The sequence below is a fragment of the Pelodiscus sinensis genome, chromosome 25 (genome assembly GCF_049634645.1).
Source record: "Pelodiscus sinensis isolate JC-2024 chromosome 25, ASM4963464v1, whole genome shotgun sequence".
Classification (NCBI taxonomy): Eukaryota; Metazoa; Chordata; order Testudines; family Trionychidae; genus Pelodiscus; species Pelodiscus sinensis.
Window position 1 is genome coordinate 6,127,028 of NC_134735.1, and position 25,226 is coordinate 6,152,253.

The following is a 25,226-nucleotide window of genomic DNA, read 5'->3' on the forward strand; positions in this document are numbered from 1 at the left end:
GCAAAAGCACAGCTCACACATGGCAGTGTGGAGGTGTTCTTGCGCAACACTTATTGCACAAGAACCCTTGCGCAAGATGTTCTTGCGCAAGAACCCGGTAGTGTAGACATAGCCGAGGAGTCTTTTTGATAGTCCAGTGGAAGCTGGAATCTTTGGCCAGCCTAGGTGGTGGCTAAAGCGTTGAAATTGCTAAGAGCTGAAATCACTGGTTTGGCCGGGAGCCAGACCCATTGCAGCCAGTGGAGCATCTGGTGGGAATGGCCAGTGAGTGGCCGGTAGGAGCAGCGTCAGGCGGCTGGTGGGAACGACCTGCGGGTGGCTGGTAGGAGCGGCAGTAGGCGGCTGGCGGGAATGACCAGCGGGTGGCTGGTAGGAGCGGCGGCAGGCGGCCAGTGGTGTGGCTGGCGGGAACAACCGGCGGGTAGCCAGGAGAGTGGCTGGCGGGAACAACCGGCAGGTGGCCGGTAGGAGCAGCACAAAGGTGTCATAGCCTCAGGCTCAAGGAGTAGAGTCATCAGGATGATGTGTCAGGGTCTGCACTGACTGGACAGAGCTGTAAGTGGGGCGTTTGATGTGGGCTACGGAGAAAGTTTGGTTAAGTGAATGGAACCCTTACCTTGTTGGACTGATGAGCTTGAGAGGCAAAAGACCTTGCTCAATCCTTTTGAGCTGGGACAGTTACTCGTGGGGGAGGGGGCTACGAACTCTGTGGTATTTCACCAAGGTAATGTCATGTGACTTCTCTCTCTCTTTTATTAAAAATTTCTTTTCTACACTCAGACTCTGTGCTTGCGAGTGGGGAAGCATTGCCTCTCAGAGGCGCCGTGGGGTGTGTGAATTTCCCAGGCTACTGGGTGGGGGCTTGAGCCAGTTCTGTGTGAGATGGACCCCTAGATATTGAACCCGGCCCTGGTTGCTGCCAGGCCTACCCGGTGGAAGGGTTACATAGGTATTGAACTTTAGTCACCAATCCCTTTCAGACAGGCAATTACTTTCAAAGAGCCAATACAATAAATTAGTCTCTCCTGCAAAGACATTCAACATCTCGATTACCTTGATAATTACTCGACAAACTTCTTGTTTTTATCGCAGCAGAAAGAGTTGTTAATCACACACTGAGCCAGGATCGCACCTTATGGAAATCCAACATATTGCTCTAAAAATTTGACACTCGAACCACAAATGCAACTTGAGGCCTCTACTGGCAAGTTTTATTCTTCCTGAACATGGAATGAAAGGAGATTTTTTTTTAGACGAAAGTAACAATAGCATAACGCTTGCTGGCGCGGAGGCCGGACAGTGTTGGTGCAGAAGTAGTATGAAAATGGGGGGTCATGCAGAATTTCTAGGAGAATCATCAGCAAGCACTGAGAGCATGAAGGGATTGGAGGAGAAGCAGAGAGGGATTAGCAGAAAGGAACTTGAGACTTGATGGCTGTAGTCCGATGCCAGGATGACGGGCATGGTCTAAGAACCAGGACAGCTAGCTATAATTCAATGATAAAATGGAAGCTTGGATGGATAGAGAGCAACATTCCTCCTAATCTTTTCCATTCACATGTGGAATAATTTTTGTGCACACCAAGGCATGTGTGAATGTGCACCACCAGTGGAAACATAAAACCTAGCTGAGTTGCTCTGCTCATCAGCTGGGTGGCATTTGGCTCTCTTCTGAGCAGCTGCCCAAGTGCACAGCTTACAGGGAATGCTGAAGGGGTCGGGTATGTATATAGCTCTATAGACAGGTGTAACAAAGCTCCTACTTGCACTGGGGAGGCCCTGCTCTTTCTGGTGGATTTGCTTGCCTCAGAGGCTCACAGCAGCCCTCAATTTAGGCACCGTACTTAGGGCATCAGCTTGCTGTTTGCTCAGCTCCTCTCATCATTGGCCAGTATGAGGGACAGAAGGAAACAAAATTCCACAGTCTCACTGAACCCTCAAATAACACAGGGCTGGAAAGACCCCTGACTTTTACCCAGCCAGACTTTTCCCTATGTGGAAATAGGGAAGTGGGTTTTGGGGGGCATCTACTTTGGGTTCCAGCCTAGGGCCGTGTAACAGCAGCTGCCTATAAAATTTTCTAACACCAGCTGTGAGACAGCTACACAATCCCTGGGCTACTTCCCCAGAACCTTCCTTATCACAGGCTCTGCCTCCAACTATCGGCTGGCGCTTGCTCCTCCTTGACCCTCTGCAGCTCTCCCTCCATTCTCTCAGCTCCTCACATACTTACTGCAGAGAAGATCCTTTTTAATCAGTCTTTGTTCGCCAGACTCGGGAAGCCCACTTAATTAGCTCCAGGTGCTTAATTGCCCTGGTTGATTCTGGATCAAACTTCAGTAGTTAAAAGGGGAAAGTGTCTGTCTGTTTATCCATTCATCCTACTTCCAGTTGAGTGAAGAGTGGAAAGACAGTACTTTTACTAACGCCTGCAGTACTGAAGACTGAAGGTGTGATCCTTCAGTGCATTTATATTTGAGGCATCTCATTCTGTTTCGCTGATATAGACGGAGAACTCAATTCCGTGTAGCTACGAACCAAATTTTAAAATATCTGCCTCTCGATTTGCTAAGGGGATGACTGTATTGCTGAGTTCATCACACAACCGCTGAAAACGGGCATGCCCGAGATGGTTAATCATAAAATATCCAGGCTACATCTAGACTGGCATGATTTTGTGGAAATACTTTTAATGGAAAAGTTTTTCTGTTAAAAGTATTTCTGCAAAAGAGTGTCTAGATTGGCAAGGATGCTTTTGCGCAAAAGCATCCGTGGCCAGTCTAGATGCGATTTTGCGCAAGAAAGCCCCAATCGCCATTTTAGCCATCGGGGCTTTTTTGCGAAAAACAATTCTTCCCTGTCTACACTGGCCCTCTTGAGCAAGTATTCTTGCGCGAGAGGGCTTTTTCCCGAGCAGGAGCGTGAAAGTATTTGCACAAGAAGCACTGATTTTGTACATTACAAAGTCAGTGCTCTTGTGCAAATTCAAGCGGCCAGTGTAGACAGCTGGCAAGTTTTTGTGCAAAAGCAGCTGCTTTTGCGCAAAATCTTGCCAGTCTAGATGCACCTCCAGTGTCTGAGATGTTGCATTATCACTTGATATTCTTTATTGCAAAGTGTCCCGTGGCAGAAGGTCTGAGAGGGTTCATAAAGTTAGTGTGATAAATGAGAAGAGGAAACCCGAAAGGAGGGTTGAAAAATCCTCCACAAAATCCCAGATGCTGGGGAAAGACATTTCAATGTTCATCCACTTAACACTGGTGACGTGCTTTGTACCCAGACCTTCGAGTGAGGAATCCTTAACACAGTGGTTCTCAAAGTGTGGGCCAACTCTCTTGCCGGTGGGTCGCGGGCTTGGGACTTGCTCCCTGCAGTGGGGAGCCTGCACTGGAGCGCCAGCCTCGTGCCCCGTGAGAGGTCGGCATGCCACTGACAGCTTCCAGCTGTGGGGTGCAGGGAGGCAAGCCTCGTGGGCCAAATTCGGCTTGCGGGGGAGTGACGGCACGTCAGGGTTCCCCCCGATCCTGCACCCCCGTAGCAGCCAGAACAGACTCCACCAGCCAGTAGAACAGAGGGGGTTTATTGCTTCTCCCGGATACAGCCCAGCACAGACGTGATGTGGCTACAGAGTCAGGGCCAGGATGCCTCAGACCCCTTGGGTTAGGGGGTCCATTGCCCCCTCAGCACTCAGCTTAGTCTGTTCCCTTCATGTTTCCCAGCCAGAAACTCCCTCGCTCCCAGGCCTTGCCCCCCAGCCAGGTGGCCGTCTCCGCCTCCCTTCCTTTGTCTCTCCCTCTGGGAAGAGTCTTGTTACCTGCTCAAGCTGGGACTAGGTGTCTGGGCCAATACACAGGTGGGCGAGTCAGTGGGAATCACACATCACAGCACAGGGGAACCCCGAGTTACAGAGCAGACAGCCCCCCCACTATGTCACAGGGGAGAGAAAGCGGCTCAGCGTGTTGCCACTCCCCCTTCCTCTGGCAGCGCAGGAAACCGCTCACCTGGAGGCTTTCACTGCTGCTCCCATTGGCCGGGATCCCAGCCAATAGGAGCAACAGGGGGGCGGCCCCCATCCCCTTCATGCCAGATCCCACATCCCATCCTGCTCACGCACCTCCTGCCGAGACCCTGGACTGGTATTGCATTGGTGGCTGGGAAGCAGCATGACAGGTGATACCCCCTCTTGGTTAGCATGCAGATGACATGGATTGCTTGGGGCAGGCCAAGAAGAACAAGCCATTTTACCAAGCCTTTAAGATGGATAAAATGCCGTGGGAAAGACCATGTTTTTCTTCCTCTTCCCTCTGAAAGCATGAACCCTGAGCAAATCAGGTGGCTTCTGTGAATATATGACAGGTACCATTAGGAGAACAATTACATAATATTCAGCAGCAGCTACGTCTCTTTTGTCCTGACCTGCAATGACAATTCGATTGGATAATAATGCATTTCTTATCATTTGGACACTGCTCTTCCTGAAAGCAAAATTAAAGAGCAAGATCCAGTGATAAGTCAACAACCAAAATGGTCACTGGCTTATGAACGGAATCCCATTGTGAAGAAATGAAGGATCTCCACTGCATTGCAGCAGTTAAAGCAGAGATGGGGAACCTGCAGCCCACAGTCCATCGGGGTTCTAAGTGTGGCCTGTGAGACATTGTATTTACGGTTGCCCACGCTCTGGGTTGCCAGATTCAGCTGGTTTCTGTCTGCACATTTTTTTCCCCCCTACTGGTGTTACTAAAGTGATGGCCAGCATGCTCGGAGCAGTGCTGAGGGCTGGCCAGCAGGGGGAGGGGCAGACCACAGTCCCACTTGCTACACCTGAAACCCCGCCCCTTTCAGGGACATGGAGCAAACCCCATCCAACTGGCCTGCGGGTGGCGATTCTGTTGGTTTCCCCTTCTATACCACGTAGCTTTTAGCGACAAGGCTATGTCCACACCACTAAAAGTCAGCTTGCGTGAATGCTGCTTAACGCTTCCACTCCCTATGAAGGGGGTTCGCTTTGTCGGCTGGGACGGCAATTATACCCAATCAAAACGGTTTGTGGGGGAGGGCCTGCCTCCCCAGCTTCTCCAGCAACTGCGTTGTCTACAGAGACCCCTCCTCAAAAAAAAAAAATTCCTCGTGGCTGACAGTGGCTGTCTGTCATGCTCCAGCAGCAAAGCAGGCTTAAAACCCAGCTTTTTCAGCCAATCCATTGCTGTGTGCGATCTGGCTGCCTGACCCTCAGGAGGAAACTTGCCACCCTGAAAATATTCAGCAAGGTGGGGAGATGAGATTGGCATGGACATGGGGTGTGGCTCGGTGGTAGATTGTCTCAGCAGGCCTCACCTGCTCAAGTCCCTCCATTGCAGGGACCTTCGGCCCTGGACCCCTATTTTCTGCCTGTTTAGTCTCCTGAGGACTGAAATGTGTTGTTTAAAGTCACTGGGCTCCGTACAGGGATATTTGGTGACATTTAATTCTTTCAGCTCTGACATCTATGAAAAAACGGCACAACCCTGGATGTCAGTGTGTCATGGAAAGCCCTGTCCACAAGATTCCGTCTCATGGGTTTCTCATTCCAAGGTCAGCATGACTGCAGGGGAAAGTGCTGAAAAAGCATCAGGGAGTCACCGCTCGAGCTAGCAGAAATGTTTTTTGGGAGAAACATTTTCTCAGTGGAAAAGAGCTTTTGGGTGAACAGGTTTTTCAAACCTGTTTTGGTTTTCAGCAACTGCAAAATTTCATCAGATCAGGTGAAAAAACCAAATGTGGCTGCGTCTAGATTGGCATGATTTTCCGGAAATGCTTTTAACGGAAAACTTTTCTGTTAAAAGCATTTTCGGAACAGAGCGTCTAGATTGGCACGGACGCTTTTCTGCAAAAGCACTTTTTGCGGAAAAGCATCCGTGCCAATCTAGATGCGCTTTTCTGCAAAAAAGCCCCGATCGCCATTTTTGCAATTGGTGCTTTTTTGCGGAAAACAAATCTGAGCTGTCTACACTAGCCCTTTTGCGCAAAAGCTTTGCGCAAAAGGGACTTTTGCCTGAACGGGAGCAGAATAGTATTTCCGGAAGAAGCACTGATTTCTTACAGTAGGAAGTCAGTGCTTTTGCGGAAATTCAAGCGGCCAGTGTAGACAGGTCAAATTTCTGGGTTTGTGATGCACAATCTCCCCCCACAATTGTTGCAAAATGTTGACAGAAATGGAAAAGTTTTGTTTTTGTCGAAAGAGAAATTGTTGGAAACATCCCATTACTGCTTCCCAACTAATCCTAAGCCATGGTCAGTCTTCTGTTCCTTATAGGTAGATGAGTGAGACTGGTCCCTAATCTTAAATGATGTTATAAGGTGAAATTACAGTACAGCAAAGTCCATTGCATTAGCTTGATGCAAGGACTTTGGATGAGGATTCCAGCTAAGTAAAGACTAACAACTTCATGTAATACAGACTGTTTGCTCAGATCTCAGCTTTCTAGACATCCTATCACTCTGAGAGTGACACATGCATTGTGTGCTGCTCCTTCTTTAGCTAGAATATTTTTTTGAATCCTGCTTCCCGTTTTCAGAAGTTCACATTTAGCATCATGTAATTCAGTGCAGCTCTGTCTACAGCTTTAAAATAAATAAAGGGCGTGGAGACCATTCTGAATGCACCGAGAGAGCTCATTATCAGAGCCGGCTTGAACGCCCACTGGGTAAGAAAGCGATATTGTTGCTCATGTGATTGACTTCCTGGAAACGTCAGTGTTGTTTGTTTCATTCTTTCCCCCTCCCTTATAACATTATTACCTCCAATCCAGTAAGTGACAATTATTTACTAGATGTAGGATGTCAGGCTGAATGGATTTGCTAGGGAACTTTTTCTTCCGTCAGAAAATGGGATGAATTCTGATGCTTGCTGCTTAGCTTAGGTACCAGGTGCAGGGGGCAAGTTGAAACAAGGAAGAAAAACAAAGGATTTTAGTTTATTTTAGGAGCAGGTGTGTGAGATAGCTAAGCTCAGAGGGCTGAATCCTCAGTGGATGTAAACTGGTATTGCTCCATAATATTTGACATGCTTGCTTTTGGGATGTAAAATCCTGTTTAATTGGTTAAACATATTGTTTCCCAATTTTATTTGGCCACGGAACTGGGATGAATTTCAAGGAACCCCTACAGCAGGAGAGAAGTTTTGTTGAGCCAAAAAAAAAAAAAAAAAAAGCAAAATAGACTCGGTCACTTTAAGAGGGGGCTGCGTTCTCATGGAACCCTTACTTTTGCTTCACGGAACCCCGGGCGTTCCACGGAACACCAATTGGGAAACACTAGTTTAACTGATGAACCAATTAAAACAGGGATGGGGGAGCTGCTCCTCCCGCAGGCAGGGGCTGCTCCAGATTCTGCGGCAGCTTCCGCCTGCAGGGGGTGCACCATTAAAAATATTGCCCACTCCTGGGTTAACTGGTTAACCAGTTAAACATTCACATCCCCAGTTTGCTTAATCCCACAAAGATAACTTTAGGGTACGTCTACACTAGCTCGTTAGTTTGAGGTAGGCAGGGTAATGAGGGCAAGCAGAGTTGCAAATGAAGCCCGGGATATTTAAATCCCGGGCTTCATTTGCAACTCCGCTTGCCCTCATTATCCTACCTAGCTCGAACTAATGAGCTACTGTTGACGTTCCCTTAGTTATTACTGAAAATCTATTATATATTTGAGAGAGTTTGTCTGTCTGAATGTCTGTCTGTGTGTTCAAAAACTCCTCCTAAATGGTAATAGGTAGGACCACCAAATTCAGAATGCAGCTTCCTCTTACCATAACTTAAAGCAAAGTCAGGGTCTGGTTGCGCCAGGAAAATAGGATATGCCTGGAATGGGTTTGCTTCTCATAAAACCATACAGAAAAGAGAGGGGTGGCTAGAGGTGTACCCCTCCATCTAGGACCAAGTAGGCCCCAAGCCTCCCACTTTCAGGTGCCCATTTGAGGAGACAGGGGGCAAGTCTGAAACCCCCCCTCCAATTTGTACAGGAACATTGGCGACTATTCCCCATTTTCAGGGAGTGAGGGGAAAGTGCACAGTTTGCTGCATTCCTCACTTCCTCTGGGGAGTGCAGGGGGCAGATGAACCTAGACCTGCCTTTGCAGCTCCAGTGGGCACAGCTAGGGGAGGGGGCGCATGTTCCGCAGCTGAGGCCATACAGAGGCACTTCTCACCTGGCCCCAAGCTGCTGCTGTGAAAGAGGGCTGGGAGAGTCCTCTCTTCCTGGAGCAGCCTTGCATCCTGAACCCCTCCTCCACAGCCCCACCCCAGAGCAATGATTTAAATGAAGCACGGACATTTTAATTTTATTTTCTAAGAAACAAAAAGTAATTGAGTAAAGGACATGAGCAATGCCAGGCAAATCTTCTAGTGCTTAGTAATTGCACTGCAAGTGCCTTGAGTTATCTGGGCTGCAAATGGTGCTGTAGAAAGAAACGACATATTTTTTTCCCCTCGCTATCCAGGACCATATGTCACCTAAGGGTCTGGCCTGTATTTTAGAACTTGGCATTTGCCTATTTACCTGCTTAAACATCAATTCCTTAGAGGCTTAATCCTCTGAAGTCATTAATGTAATGTACTGTATGGAAGGAGGCAGCTTTGGAATTATGTGCTACAAATTTGAAGGAGCATAGCGGCAGCCTAGATTTGTGGGCTCACTAACAATGGAGCTAGTTGCATGGGTGTGTCTATGAGTTAATAAAGACTGTTCTTATTGTTACTTGTATTCCAGGAGGGAGAGTGTTCCCACTGTTCCAGCAGGGGGCGTCACAGGGAGGACTCCCAGTTTCTATTCTCAGCTCCATTGTGTAACCTTAGGAAATCACTTAACCACTCCATGCCTCAGTTTCCCTATTTGTACGACAGACATGTTAAACACATATTCTGTTATTTTGATCACCTTTCTTCTGAGGATCTCCAAACCTTCTACAGGACTGAACTAATGCTTTCTATTAGAGCTGGGTGAAATATTTCCTCTGAAGCTTTTTTTGGCAAAAAGTACATGGTCAGGTCAACTGAAACATTTCATGAATTTCTGTCAAAATTGCTGATTTTTATATGGGGGGGGGGGGGTTAAGAAGGGAAGCAAAACCAATAAAGAATTTTAGAAAAAAACACTCAATGTTCTGTTTTGACACTTTCATAATGAAAAAATTCACTTTTTTATTCACATTTTTTCTGAATTTGAGTTTTTTAAATTAAACATGTTTGAACAGATCAAAAATTTTTCATTTTAGGGGGAATGAGAAGTTTTGCTTCGGGTCAATCAAAATATTTTGATGACCTGTAATTTTTTCTAAAATGCTTGTGAAACTGCCAGCCAACTAAAAAATTGGTCATTTACCCAACCTGTAATTATTATCGTCGTTTTACAAATGGTGATTTTTGCCATAGACAAGTCAAGTGACTTGACCAGGGTTACAGTAAGTCAATGGCAGAACCAGAAAAAGGAAGCTAGGAGTCCTGACACATAGATTTCTCCAACAAACATTTCTTTGTATGAACTGCCTGGCTAATATATCCTGTTTTTTCATACAACACAGAGCTCAGAATTTGGACCTGTAGGTTCATAAATGGGAACTAATGCTGGGTATGTAATGGAGCCAGACTCCCAAAAATACTCAGGTAGATTTTTCAATGGCAAAGCTCTAATTTACATGGGCACATAAGGACCTTTGCTCAGAATCCAGCAGCTCCTGTTGTCATATTGCTGACGAGATCAATAATAGGGCTCACATCCAATACCACTGGCCAGTTGGAAAATAACAATCCTTAGTTCTTAGATCACATTTTTCCTTAGTAGATCTCAAAGCACTTTAACCAAAGAGATTAGCATCATTACTCTCATTTTGCAGATGGGGAAATTGAGGCACAGAAAAGCTAGACCTTGCTGAAATGCTCACAGAAACCCTGCAAGTCGGTGATAGGACCCAAGTTTCCTGAGTTCTAGTCCAGGGCTTGCTTCGCTAGCTCATGCTTTAAGGTGACTGCAAGGGAGCCAAGATATTTGGAAAAATGTGGGTCCCACTATGCAGGCTGAGTCCTCTTAAAATTACAGCCCTGGGGCCAGACCCGTATCTAACTCAGGCCAGATCTGCACTAGGGGAGAAAGTCCACCTAAGAACACAACTCCAGCTACTTGAATAGCATAGCTGGGGTTGATGTACCTTAGGTTGAGTTTCTGTGGCAGCCGCACTCTGGGAGGTCAATAGAAGAAACTCTCCTGTCAACTTCCCTGACCGCTTGTAACCCCGGTGAAGTACCTGAGTTGACAGAGGCATGATCAGGGGTTAATTTAGCAGGTCCTTACTAGACCCTCTCAATCGATCCCTGGGAGATCGATTTTCTGGTAGTGAAGGCAAGCTCTCAGCTTATCTTCATTGACTTCATAGTCAACTGGCCGTCGGAGAAGATTCTTCCTCTCTTTGTTTGATACCTTTTCAGCTACAGCTGATGACAAATGAGGCTATTAATGTCAGTAAAGCACTTTGGGATCCGTGCATGAAAAATGTTGTATAAATATAAAGTATTTTTATGTTGATGAGGTCTCTTGGCTTAAGGTATAATCCTTTTTGGGGGGTAATTTAACAGGAATAATAGCCTAGAGAGCTGTCAGGAAGAAGTGGCACATTACAACCTTTTAATATACTATTTGCCAGAAAAGTTATCATAAATAAAAAGGTGTTTAAAAACCCACCTTCCATTTAAAAGACATACAGTCACACTTAATATCCAATGATTTCTGTTATGAATAATAGGAAATGATAGCAGAGAACAGTACAACGTGGCTTCTTTTTACAGCACCATTTGTGGTCCATCTCTCCCAAGGCAGTCTGCCAAGCAATTATGAACCATTTTAAATAATGACTAAATTTACTGATAATGCAATGGCTGTGTTAGGCAGATGTTATGGTCCAGATGCTGCACTGGTATAAATAAGCATATTTTCACTGAATGGAAAGGGGGCTGTGGATTTCAATAGCAGGGGAGAGGGCTGGAGTAAAGTGCATTAATTAGCAGAGGGATGTGGGGTCTCCAGGCCTGACATAGCAGGGGCAGGTTTGTAGGTTAGAATGAAAAGGTACTGGCGGTCTGCGCTGAGATGCCTAGGTAGAGCTGCTTGAGGGAAGCTAGCTTAGCCTTCTTCCCATTCGTATTTGCAATCCTGCAAGGTGCTGATTGCAAGGATTGCAAGGGTGCAATCCTGCAAGATGCTGATTTCCCGTTGAAGTCGGTGAGAACAGAGGGCACCTGAAGAATCAAACCCTTTGCTTTCACGAGCGCCAGACTCCCAGTTTAAATAAGATTTAAAACAGTCTTTCGAAATGAATGCCTTCCAGTGAAAGTCTGGCTTTTAATTGTAATTTATATTGGAAGTGTTTAACAAAATCTTTGCTTTCCCGGAGTGCAAATCCATCATATTTTGAAATACAACAAACAAAATAGCTTGGGGAAAGGGAGAGGGAAACAACACAACCCAAAACACTGACTAATGGGGCTTTTACTCACTCTTTGGATACAAGTGTGATTATTCCTCCCCCTAATGATCTAAAGATGTTTTCTCTTCGCTTAAAAGATCCCTAATGGGGGGGGGGGGGGATTTCTGAGAAGAGGGGGAACTTTGCAATGTGACAGGGAGACTGATTTGTCTCCCCCTTTGTATTTGTTATATCACAGCTCTTGAACATCAGTGACTGGGCCAAAATACAACACGAGGACTAAGTCACCCTTTGGTTTTAGGTTTGTAAAACCCAGATCCACCCTCCTCCTCTTGGCTCAGCTGCTGTAAATCACTGTAATTCTGTTGGTGTCAATGGCAGGTGCCAATCAATGTGGATCCATTCACATCAATGGAATTATACCAGTTTCATAGATTTTAATGGGATTTGGACCAGGCCCTGAATGCCAGCAGTGGCATTCCCATCTCTAGCCCACGTCCTTTTGATAAAGTCCGTGTCGTTTCCTGTGTCACCTTATCGGCAGCACCTATTTTCATTTGTCTTAGATGCACAAGTGACTTCCCGGCTCTCCTAAATTAAGCCAGCATGTCAAACAGTGCCCTGCTTTCTCCGGAGGCAAGGTTTTACAATGCATAATACAGCTTAATGGCTAAATGTGTCTTTTTGGATCTCAGGTGCTTGAGATCAGGCTCTCTTGCTGATACATGGCCACAACTTTCCAATCCGGCAATGGGCCTATGATGATGTATTATTATAACATCATGGATCTTTATTATCAATAAAGAGAGCTGATTAGTTGGGTTAGGGAATTAGGCAAGTGGTAAAGAATCTCAGGCACTGTGATTGAGGGACTGGGCGGATGGGAATAGGGAATTAGGAGAACAGAACTAATTGCAACAGTGTATAGTCACAGGCAGCAAGTCCAGTTCTAGGCTACGTCTAGACTGCAGGCTTCTTTTGGAAGTTTTTCCGGAAAAGATCTTCTGAAAAAATATCTTCCAAAAGAGAGCGTCTACACTGCCAAAGCGCATTGAAAAAGCAATCTGCTTTTTTGAAAGATAGCGTCCACACTGAATGGATGCTATCTCACATTTCAGCTGTGATTACTATAGACGGAGTGGCCACCAGGGTACGTGTGCTTTTTCCTCTTTCCTCTTCTTTTGAAAAAATTCCCTCTTCCCCCTCCACACATGCCTTTTTCTGAAAGAGCTCTTTCGGAAAAAGGCTTCTTTCTCGTAAAAAAAGAGGTTTGCCAATGTTGGAAAAAACGGTCTGTTCTTTCGATTTTTTTTTTGAAAGAACGCGATTGCAGTGTGGATGTAAGTAAGGATTTTTTTCAGAAAAATGGCCATTTTTCCAAAATATCTCTGCAGTGTAGACATACTCTTACACATACCATAGGCAACCAGCCTGTAGAAGGACATAAGTGGTGCACAGACCTTGTGTGAACAGGAATTAGGTTTCCTGGTAGCTAGTAAAATGCATGCAGCTCATCTGGTCTGGTAACAGGCTCAACGCTTGGGCTCCAGTGGATTGCTCCTACCTAGTATTGCTATTCAGAAAGGTCTCTTAAGTATGTGCTTAATGTTAAGAAAGCTTAAGTGCTTTCCTGAATCAGGATCCTAGACTAGGAGCAATGTTCCTTTTAATCATTTCCATCCACATGTGGATTTTTTCCCCCCATCCATGTGTGGAATAAATTTTATGTGCACTGAGGCATGTGTGAATGTGCAACACCAGTAGAATCAAAACCTAGCCGAGCGCTCTGCTAATTGCCTGGGCAGCATTTGAATCTCTCCTGAGCAGCTCCAGTTCTGGGCCCCTCACTAGAGAAAGGATGTGGACGCACTAGAGAAGGTCCAGCAGAGGACAACCAAAATGATGAGGGGGCTGGAGCACATGACCTATGAGGAGAGGTTGAGGGATTTGGGTTTGGTTAGTCTGCAAAAGAGAAGAGTGAAGGGGGATTTGATAGCAGCCTTCAACTTCTTGAAGTGAGGTTCCAAAGAGGATGGAGAGAGACTGTTCTCAATGGTGACAGATGGCAGAAGGAGGAGAAATGGTCTCAAGTTGCAGTGGGGGAGGTCTAGGTTGGATATTAGGAAAAACTGTTTCCCTAGGAGGGATGATTGAGTTGGGTTGGTCCTGCTTTGAGCAGGGGGCTGGACTCGATGACTCCTGAGGTCTCTTCTAGCCTTAGGATTCTATGATTCTAGCTGCACAAGATCACAGTTTACAGGGCACACTAACCAGGAGCGTTATGGGGCAAGGACAAACTGTACTTGTCCATGGAGTGTCTAGCATAATGGAGCCCTGTCTCCTGAGAGAGGTTCCTACAGGCTTCCATTGTAGAACTAATCCTCAGTAGAGTCCAGTGCAGAAGGGGGCCTGCTCTCAGGCTGATAACTGTCCATTGGCATTGTTCTTGCATTGCCCTATCCCTTGCAGATGGATTTGTTATTGAGCATACTGCTGCTTTCTAGTTGTCCGGGGGAGGCGAGGATGGCACGTGCTCTTGATGGAACAGAGCTGGCTGAATGAAAACATTCCCTTCCTCTCCCTTCTGGGTTTGCGTGGTGCTGATTCTAAATGATTCTCCCAAAGCCGGGTCTCTTTTCTTGTTGTTTTTTTTTGTTCTCCCTGCTGTTACTTTGTCAGTCTCTGCATGAGTCAGGTCGACAAACCCATGCCCGGAGGAACGGTGAAGGAGCAGGACAGCCTGAGAAAGGAAGAGAAGTTCTGAGGCTTTGGTGCAATGACCGGCAGACACGCAATCAGAGGTTAAAGCATCCGAGAGGATGAGTGGGAAATGAGGGAGGGGACGACGTTTTTTTCTGTGCGTCTCCTTCCGAGGAGGACACTGCATCGGAACACCTGTTGTGAAGACCAGGACTTTAACAGGGTTCAAATAAAAAAAGAACTAGATAAATTCACAGAGGACAAGAACATCAATGTATAGCCAGGATGGGTGGGAATGGTGTCCCTAGCCTCTGTTTGTCTGGAAATGGATGACAGGAGAGGGATCACTGGATGATTCTGTTTCCTTTCTCTGGGGCACCTGGCATTGGCCACTGTTGGCAGACAGGACACTGGGCTAAGTGGACCTTTGGTCTGACCCAGGGCGGCCGTTCTGATGTTCTTATGTTCACAGCTGAGGAGGACTGGATGGCTGTGTCTAGACTGGCCAGTTTTTCCGGAAAATCAGCCGCTTTTCCGGAAAAACTTGCCAGCTGTCTTCACTGGCCGCTTGAATTTCCGCAAAAGCACTGACTTCCTACTGTAAGAAATCAGTGCTTCTTGCGGAAATACTATGCTGCTCCCGTTCGGGCAAAAGTCCCTTTTGCGCAAAGCTTTTGCACAAAAGGGCCAGTGTAGACAGCTCAGATTTGTTTTCCGAAAAAAAGCCCCGATCACAAAAATGGCGACCGGGGCTTTTTTGCGGAAAAATGCGTCTAGATTGGCATGGACGCTTTTCTGCAAAAAGTGCTTTTGCGGAAAAGCATCCATGCCAATCTAGAAGCTGTGTTCCAAAAATGCTTTTAATGGAAAACTTTTCCGTTAAAAGCATTTCCGGAAAATCATGCCAATCTAGATGTAGCCTATGTCTTTGCCCAGATGTGACTGTATCAGAACATGCCAGATGTAGGTGCCAGGGAATCAGCAGCAACAGCATGATGTACGTTTGACAGTAAGTTCCAGTAACCCACTGGCCACTGTGTATTATGTATTTCTGTCTCTCTGCCTCTTCTGCTCAAGCAAGACAGAGTCACGCTTTTCGGTCTGGCGGCCTCTGGTTTAAATCCTGTGGTTGGCCGATTGGATAGGCATCTCAGCTGCCCCTGTGCAGCCGCTTTCCTGCAAATGCATGCCAGGTAAACAGTCTGTCTGAAAATCAGTTGCTGCCTCTTATAGATGAGAGCCAGTGCCCAAATCATCCACCCGACAACTCCCCTGAGGCAGCAGGGTAGAATTTTGAATGGAAATTTGGACTCTTTGCCTGAAAGATTTCAGGACAAAGCGGAATTTCCCCTATGTTCTGAAGTTGCTCCCTTGCTTTCTCACTCTCGAATCCATGGGACCCATGGAAATGGTCCTACTTTGAGTTGAGTGGAGCCACCAAGATCTGTGTGTGTTTGTGTGCACTTGTGTGTACACATGTGGCACCACATCCAGATAGATTTTATTTCCAAAATATTTCATTCCATGAGAATCTGAGAGTTCAACTGTGTATCCCATTTTGGGATGAAACCCCATTTTGCATCAACAGAAATGAGCCCCCAGACAACATGGGAGGTGAGTTCCGTGCATCTGGAAAGGGCGGGGTCAAGGCCAGAAGGGGTGGGGCTGAGGGCAGCTAGCCCTCAGCACTGCCCAGAGCATAGCACCCCCTCCCCCAAGCCCTTAGCACTGCCTTGTGGTCTGGTAGCAATTTAATGGGCTCAGGGCTCTGGCGGCAGCTGCTAGATTGTGACTGCCCCTTTTGCCCCCTCCCTATCGATCGGCCAACACCAGTCCACCTTCATGTGCAGACCAGGCTCCAGAGAGACTGCTAGTGTAGAAAAGTTTCATGCCTCCGACTCGCTTTGCTGGGGGTTCTTTGCAGGGCTGTCACCTGGGTACTGGGAAGGTAGAAGACCTTTCGCACAATCCTGGCAAAGCTGAGAGGAGCCCACATGGCGAATGAGCGGGGAATGAGCAAACACAGTATAATCCACCCATGAGACATGGCAGGCAGATGCTGGCTAAGCCTATTCTGAAGAGACCTGATAAATAATACCCCATAAAAGCTACGGAGCAGAAAGTGGCATTTGCACACCAGTGAGATTGCTCTTTAAACTGGTGAATTCTTGATTTCAGAGGCCTTTTGAAAATCTGACCTCTAATTTCTGTCCTGACTGACTGGCTTGTCACCTCTCTACTGAAAAATTGTGCATTGATGGGATATATACTATCCATCCCAGGCCTCTATACTGGAGAATTAAACAGGTTTTTGTCTCCACCTTTGCATGCAAATTAATTATTTGGTGAGGATTTCACAGCCAGACTCCTTGGAAAGAGTAAATCTGAAAGAAAATCCGGGTTTAAATCATTAAAAGCATTAAAAATGACCTTTACCTGCTGCAAACATAATCCATTAATAATGTGCCTTGTACTGGAGAGATAATAGGGCTCTTTCACCAGGGGATTAAGGGATTGTGGGAATTCAGAGTTGCCGATTCACTGAGAAAACGGTTTTTAATCGCGGGTGGGACCATTTATAAAAAACAAAAGACCTAAAACACACAGGACAGATTTAACGATGTTCTTGTTTTAGGTACATTCCCAGAATTAAAGTTTTTATGGAACAGACAGGGAAGAAAGTTTAACTCTTTCCCGCATGTCCCTAAACACGCCAAATACCTAGTGCAAGTATGACTGTCCAATAAAATCCATGCTCCACAGGGACTTGTTTAAGGGCCTGATGTGTGTCAATTTGCAGACAGTATTTTATAAAACCTCTACTGTCTATGCCTATGGTTATAGGGTTGCTCATTAAATTCTACATACTATCCATCTTAGCTCTCTCCTGCTCTACTTGAGCTGGTTGACAAATTTTGAACTACATACTTTCACATCAGAAAATGGGATTTTGTTGAGAGAGGAACATTTCACACGAAACGCTGAAAAAAGGCAAAATCTACACAAAGTGTTTTGTTTAGGGTGGGGTCAACATTAAATTCTGTATCTACCTGTGCCCTCAACGCATCTAATGGGAATTGTAGTTCTGGGTTCATCGTCCCACCTTTATAAGACTTGTGAATCCTGCTCCCCAATCTAAACTACCTATCCCATGATGCATGGCAGTCTCTTCTTATGCTGCAGCTGTCATGTGAATCCTGTGATGCCCCATAGTGACACTGCCACGGGGGGGACAGGCTGCAGTGCATCCTGGGAGATGTAGTTTGGCTGTGGAATTGGGCATAGAAGGAAGAACAGGGGTGTGAGAGAGTTGTAATTGCACCTTCTGTGAGGCATCTCAGGTGAATACAATCCTACCCACTCCTAGATGAAACATTTTGTCATTTCCAACGTGAACTACTTCAGAGTGGTTCATGCCATTAAAAGTGTTGATATTTGGGACAAAGAAAAATAGTGAAGCACTTTAAAAAAATTATTTGTAGGGTGAAATTTACCCTAACGCGGAGCACAAAGCCTAAGCCACGTTTATGTGCTGCGTACGCCCAGCTTTATAAATCCTGGGCCACTTATCTATTTACACTTGTGTTAATGAAATTACTCTGGATTTATGCCAAGGTAGAGAAGAGAAAAAGTTGGTCCAACGGGCCAGCTCAGCTGGCTTCAATCGGAACTCAATGTGGCTATGTTGACTTGCTGGAACCGAGAATCTGACCCTGATGTTGGCATTGTGGACTGCAGTGGATAAAGAATTATCCCGATATCCCCTGGGGTGCATTTCTGGTGCTCTCTGGTTGGTCAATGCATAGATTTCCTAGCTTTATGTGAACAGGGAGAGGGACTTGGCTAACCAACCTCATCCATCTTGGCGGGCTCGAGCCGCTTCACAAATAGAAGTTAAATGTGGAGAACGTACCGAGCAAGGTGGACAGAATGTTTTGTGGCGCTGTTCTTACAGCCGAGGAGGCTTCATGGAAGCTAAAGTGTGTCAGGTTGATTTATCACATGGCTCCAGGAGAAAATAAACAGTTTCTGATGGCAGGAAAGAGCTTTGCTCACTTAAGAGCCTTTGGGTTTTCTAGAACTGTAAACAGCCATAGAGGTAACCCCTGATGGTGGGGGGCGGGGGGAGGAAGGACAGGGGGAGAAGTAATCAGATTAATTTGAAACAACGAAGAAGTTTTCTAATACGAAGAGTAGCTGAGCACTGGAATAGCATTCCAAGGAAGATTGTGCAACCCCTGTCATTGGAAAAAAACTGTCAGGGTTTGTCTAAGGCCAGGTCTACACTAGATTCGGCAGCTCAGCTTAAGGTACACAACTCCAGCCATGTAGAATACATAGCTGGAGTCAGCTTACCTTAAGCCAAGTGTCGCGGTGCCCCCAAGCAGGAGGCCAATGGGAGCAAACACTCTCAGCAGCTTCCCTTACTCCTCACAAGTGCAGGAGTACCGGATGCCAGCGGGGGCAGCCTCTGAGTTTGATTTAGCGGGTCTTAACTAGACTCTCTAAATCGAACTCCAGAAGATCGATTGTGGCAGCGTCACTCTTCCGTGAAGTGAAGACATTACCTAAGTTTACTTGATCCTGCCTTAGTGCAGGAAGCGAGACTAAATGACTTCTTGAGGTCCTTTCTAGCCCCACATTTCTATTATTATATTATTTTCCTTCCTTGTCTGCTGCATCTTTAATGGTGAGGGAAGGACAAACGGTATTTTCCCCATGAATTACATTTTTCAGCTCAATTTCTCTCTTGTTCTTCCACAAAGGTGAAAGTAGACACCGAGACCCACCAGCATGCCCTATAGTAGGCCAGACGTCCCGACCGCTGCTGTGGTGGTCGGGACCCCCAGGTCCTTTTTAATCCCTGGGCCTCGGGGCAGCTGCCCCTTTTTCTCCCCCCATTGGTGACCCTGCCGGTAGGTCCAGCAGCATGTTAACCTCACTGCCATGACAGCACTGCTGAACTCTGCTGTCAGAGATGCCTACTGGGACAGCAAAATGTTTGCTGTGTGCGGGCCGGTCCCTACCAGAACACTGCACGGGCCTACCCCGGTTCACTTTCACCTCTGCTCTTCCTTCCTGTCTTGGTACCTTTCCCTTCATCCACGCTTCCCTCAAGAGGTGAAGAGAGGCAAACCCTAGGATATTTTACGTCCAAATGACAGGTCGGATTTTCAAAGTCACCAGAACTTGGGCTCCTAATTGAAGCACTTTTGAAAACGCTTCTCTTCATCCCTCTTCTGCCTTGTTTTTGGGTGCCCCGCAGACTGAGATGTGCCAATAAACCGCAGGCAGGTTGCAGTCAATGGCCACTGTGCGGGCAGTGTGTGTATGTGTGTGTGTGAAAACCAGAGCCCAGGTTTTCAAACTGTGCCCCGAGATTTAGCATCTGTTGGAGCAATGAGAGATGCACGTTGCCAGCCTTTGCCCTTCTCTTAACAAGGAGCACCTTGACCTCCAGCTAATTGGCGATGTGCACGGGTTGCAGTGAAGTCTCCTGTTCGGAGCACGCTTTCAAGCTTTTCTCACTCACTGTGTGATGTTGTAATGGTAGGGGAGGTCGCAGGCAAGCCAGGGATCAGCCGTGGGAGGGTCACAAAATTAATTCTCTCTTGCAAGTGACTTGTTTTCTAATTAAGGATGATGTGGCACTGCCAGTAATTGGGTTTCAAAGCAGGTTGCTCGCCCAGACTTTAACAGCACGTGCATTGCAATGGGCAAGGGCCATGGAAATTAGGTATGTATGAACACCATGCAAGACCATGCAGCAGAGGCTGGGTTGTCATTCCGGTTCCATACACAGGACTTAATACTTAGCTTTAGAGAGCTTTCCGTCCATGTCACCAGGGAGAATGAGTATCAACAGCCCCATTTTACAGATGGGGCTACTGAGGCACAACAGGGCAAAGTGACTGGTTAGAGGTTACTAGTGTCCAGGAGAAGAAAGTTGGTCTCACAGCTTGTCAGTAGAAATCATTGTTGACAGGTGAAGGACATGTGGTGGTTGGTGCATGCTACCAGGGGGTCAGCCTCTTTCTTGGGATTACGGGAGTCCTTTACACAAGAACTCTACAGAGAGGAGGAAACTGTCAATGGTTACACGTAGCTCTTATCAACCATCAGTCTTAAAGCATTTTACAATGGGAGGATCAATATCATTATCTCCCAAGGGAAACTGAGGCACAAAGAAAAGTGGTGACTTCCTTCAGGTCACCCACAAGCAAAGGTGGCACTAGAACCCAGAGCCATGGTGTCCCAAGCTTGTTCTTTGCCCCCTACACCACACTAACCCTTTATTAGCCTGTCTGTTTAAATTAATCATTCCTTGTTTCCAAATCGGGTGGGTGGGGGAGGAAACGTCAGTCCTCCAATCAGGGAGCCGAAGCAACACCAGGTGATTGGACTGACCAATGGCACATGACAAATGATGAGCAGTTATGGTCAAGGCTCAAACCTAGGGGCTGGAATTGATCAGATAAATTATTTAGTATTGAATCAATCACCAAACTGAGAGGCCACATCACAGCCTCTGAGCCATCCTTTTTGGAGGTAGCAGCATCAATGCTGGATGTATGCACAAGATAAATAAACTACAGCTCTGGGTGTTGGATTATGAGGAGTCTCTAAATACAAAAAAAATTACTAGTTTGTAGTTGCACCCTCGCCTATGTACTAGTATAAATGCAAATATAAAACTATGATGTCTATTTTCATTGTCCTTTCTGTTAGAATACTACATATTTTCTTGGTAATGCTATGAGGCCTCTTAAACTTGACATACCTTAGGGCCTCAGGTTGTGTTAATCCAGCCCTAATCAACCAGCCTGTTGTAAGCAAGACACAAGATATCATTCTTGCACTCGACTCTGCACTGATTAGGCCTCCTTTAGGGTATTGTGTCCAGTTCTGGGCGTCACATTTCAGAGGGAAGATGTGAACAAATTGGAGAAGATCCAGAGAAGAGCAGCAGGAATGATGAAAGGTCCAGAAAACACGAGCTATGGGGAAAGAAGTGGGTTTGTTTAGTCTGGAGAAGAGAGGCCATGATAACCACTTTCAAGTACACAAAAGGGTGTTACAGAGAGGAGGGAGAGAAATTCCTCTTATTAACTCACAACTGGTAAATCACGCTTTGCATGAAGGTAAATTGTACTCATAAGTATTGTTCAGTGTAAATATACCGGGCTTGACTCCATTCATCTGAAGAAGTGGTCTGTGCACACGAAAGCTCATAATACCATCTATGGCTGTGTCTAGACTGGCCAGTTTTTCCGGAAAATCAGCTGCTTTTCCGGAAAAACCTGCCAGCTGTCTATACTGGCCGCTTGAATTTCCGCAAAAGCACTGACGATCTCATGTAAGATTGTCAGTGTTTTTGCGGAAATACTATGCTGCTCCCATTCAGGCAAAAGTCCTTTTGCGCAAAACTTTTGCGCAAAAGGGCCAGTGTAGACAGCTCAGCTTTGTTTTCCACAAAAAAGCCCCGATCGTGAAAATGGCGATTGGGGCTTTTTTGCGGAAAAGCGCATCTAGATTGGCAAGGACGCTTTTCTGCAAAAAGTGCTTTTGCGGAATAGCGTCCGTGCCAATCTAGATGCTCTTTTCCGAAATGCTTTTAACGGAAAAGTTTTCCGTTAAAAGCATTTCCAGAAAATCATGCCAGTCTAGCCGTAGCCTGCATGTTTTGTTAGTCTATAAAGAGCTACCAGACCATTTGTTGTTTTTTAAGTTTATCCTGTACAGACTAACTCGGCTACCCCCTGAAGCACTTAAATTATGCTACTTTTCCCTTGCCCATTCACCCTGCAGGTTATCTACATCTATCTGGTGTCACGAAGCAGAGAATCAAGACCTTTCCCTCACACTTAGGAAACCAGCACAAAACGATTGATTGGACCAGAATTGATGGGACCTGGAGGGAAGATGTGGTGCCTACTTAGCCAGTGCTATGGAGCAGCTCATTTCTAACCTCCTGCACCAAGCACTTGCAAAACCCACAGTTCATTTATTAGCAGCTGTTCTAAGGACACAGGTGCCCAAATCCTATCAAAAAATGAATCAGGGTTTGAGACCCAATTCCTGTGTGTGTCTTTGGACCTCTCCTCCTTAACTCTTTCCTGCTTTTCTTCCTGTCCACAGAGCTCTCACCTCATCTTTCTGCTAGGAACGGTGCAGGCTGCAGCTCCATAGAACTCGTGCTACTTTCCTCCTCGGTTTCCAAACCACTTACCAGGTATGACCCGGCTAATAAATGGGAGGCTTTAGCCCATCATCAAGGAAGTATGGTGCATAGACTGAGTCACTTAAGGGATTATCCTAGGAATGCATGGGGCCATAAATGTCTTCCTTGCTCGTAACCCTGATATAGAGGCAAAGAGGCACAGCTGGGTTGCTCTGCTTTGTGTGTGACACATTCGGATTGTGCTGAATGCAGGTGAAATTGACTCCGACCCAGAAGGGCCGAACAATAGTTGTGCACCACTAGTGCCCTTCTTACACTACTTAAAGCCTTTGGATAACGTACGCCATTAAGGGCTCCAGGAGTTTCAGGCTGAACATTTGAAATGTGGAGGATGTTGCAGTTTAGATCTGTGCTCCATTTTGTCTGAAGCCCCCAAAGATTTGTCCCAGATATAGACCAAGGGTATGTCTACACTACCACCCTAGTTCGAACTAGGGTGGTAGTGTAGACATACCCCAAGATCCTATCACCCTTTGCTCTGTACAAACACAGAACGAAAAGAGGATCCCAGCTTTTTGGATTCTTATCCAGCTCTGCTCCAGGAATGCGAATCTCAGGACACATTTCATAAAGTCAAACCTGCATACTCTAAAGCCAGGAGCCAAACCCTGCAAAATCATGAAATTAAAAAATAATACATTTTTGGTTCTTTTTATTTGCTTTCTGATTTGGGGGGCACACGTGGGTCACACTTTCAAAGCTTTTTCCTCAGAAACCACAAATGCTAGAAACTGAAATTGTTGGGGGTTTTTTTTAAGCAAAACTTTAGATTCTTTTTAAGTCAGATAATTCCAGGAACTGCAACTTTAAGGAAAAAAATTAATGAATTGCTCCAGTCAGCAACACTGCTGGTGTTTAAACGTGTTAGTGGTTCTGTTGGTTTGAATGAGGTTTTTCACACCCTTAAAATCACATCTATATACTAAGGATGTAAGCGACTAATCGACTAGTCAACTATCCAATAAGCAAAAGCTTATCGAATAGTCGACACATTAGATGACTAGTCGGTTCCGCTCCCCTTGCTGCCTCTATCACAAAGAGGTAGCAAGCGGGGGAGGAAGATGAGGGGATACTGGAGGGAGCCAGCTTAAAGGCCAGTCCCCCCCAGCTAGAGCTCCGTGGGAGGGGCAGGATGCATTGGTGGCCAACTTTGATATGTACAAGAGTCCCCGCTCGAGCTCTTGTACATTTCAAAGTGGAAGCACCACATGGAGCTCGGGTCGGTTAGTGGGACTCCCCCCTGACCCCGGGTTCGACACAGCATTTCAATCTTTGAAATGCACAAGAGCTCTTGTACATTTCAAAGATGGAATGGAGAAGTCCTTATCGACTAATCGAATATGTACGTGAATGCTTTGAATCAAATATGTACTTGAATTCTTTGCTGGATCAGGACTTGTATGAGTGCCCTTTCAGGGTGTGCTAAAGAGCAAAGTAACAACATTTCTTGAGCTGATTGAAGTCATTTTTTCCCCAATGCCTTCCAAAAGCTTTGCCCAAGCTGTCATGTTCCAGGACTCACCAGATGGACCCTATAAAAACCATCCCCGTTACAGATCCCTCAACACTTCCCTGCAAAGCTGTGAGTGGTCTGTTCAGCTAACCTGCATAAAATCCTAAAGCAAATAGGCCGAGCTCCCAGATGGCTAGATGGCCCTATGTTGAGATCAAAAGGGAGATTTTAATGCATATGCAATTCATAACTTTCAAATGATTAAACAATGACTGTGACTCTGCGAAACCCTCGAGCCATTAATGAGACAGCCATAAAGATACGGAAAACCACTTCTGATTATTGACTTGCAAACCTTCTCTTATCTCATCCAGAAAAGTGACTATTTCTGCACTCACCTAGTCCATGTCGCCTTCACACAGGTAATACATTCTGGACACCAACTTGCTAACACTCTCTGATGACAATTTATCAATTGGATGGAACAACAGGGAAGAAGCCGCAAGGAAAACACATGTAGTCTGTAAAAACAATGAGGAGTCCTTTGACACCTTAGAGACTAACAAGTTTATTAGGTCATGAGCTTTTGTGGCTAAAACCCACTTCATCAGATGAATTGGAGTGGAAATTACAGACTCTAGGGAATATATAACAGCAAAATAAGTTACCTGTCAATTGTAGGACCAGTGTAAATGAAGCTAATTAAGTCAGGGTGGATGTGTCTCATTCGTAGCATGTGATGTGGAAATGAGAATATCAAAGATGGGGAAATTGCCTTCGTAGTGAGTTAAACAGTTACAATCTTTATTCAAATTGATAGTGTTGAACTTGTAAATGAACTCCAGTTCACATGTCTCCCTCCATAATCAGGTGATAAAATTCTTTTGTAGAAGAATGGCTACTTTTAAATCCATTAGGGTATGTCTACACTGCGGTGCTATTCCAGGATACTTCTGGGTATCCTGAAATAGCTTTTCCGCGTCTTGACAGCGTGTCTGTTTTTTCAAAATATGTTTTGAAATAACGTGTGTGCTATTCTGACGTCCCTGTAAATCTTGTTCCATGAGGATTAAGGGACATTTCAGAATAGCGGTTTATTTCAAAATATGGTGCTGTGTAGACAGCACCAAATTATGAGCTAAGCTATTTCAAAATAAGCTACGCAATTTGCATAGTGCAAATTTTGTAGCTTATTTTGAGCTCAGGGTGCTGTGTAGATGCACCTTTACTGAATGTCCATGGAGGTTAAACTGTTCCCCTATAGGTTTCTGTGTGTTACCATTCTTGATGTCTGACTTGTTTCCTTTGGCACAGAGACTGTCCAGTTTGGCCAAAATCCATGGCAAAGGGGCATTGCTGACACTTGATGGCCTAGATCA

General features: G+C 45.8%; 1 long non-coding RNA gene across 4 annotated transcripts in view; it reads left to right on the forward strand.

The window, feature by feature from the left end:
* The window catches only part of LOC112546261 (uncharacterized), a 130,432-nt gene that overhangs the window by 15,796 nt on the left and 89,410 nt on the right, over positions 1 to 25,226 (forward strand). For all 4 annotated transcript variants that reach the window (XR_012897593.1, XR_012897594.1, XR_012897596.1 and 1 more), the window contains one exon: positions 22,292 to 22,385. This is a non-coding gene — a long non-coding RNA (uncharacterized LOC112546261). The remainder of the gene's footprint in view (positions 1 to 22,291; positions 22,386 to 25,226) is intronic.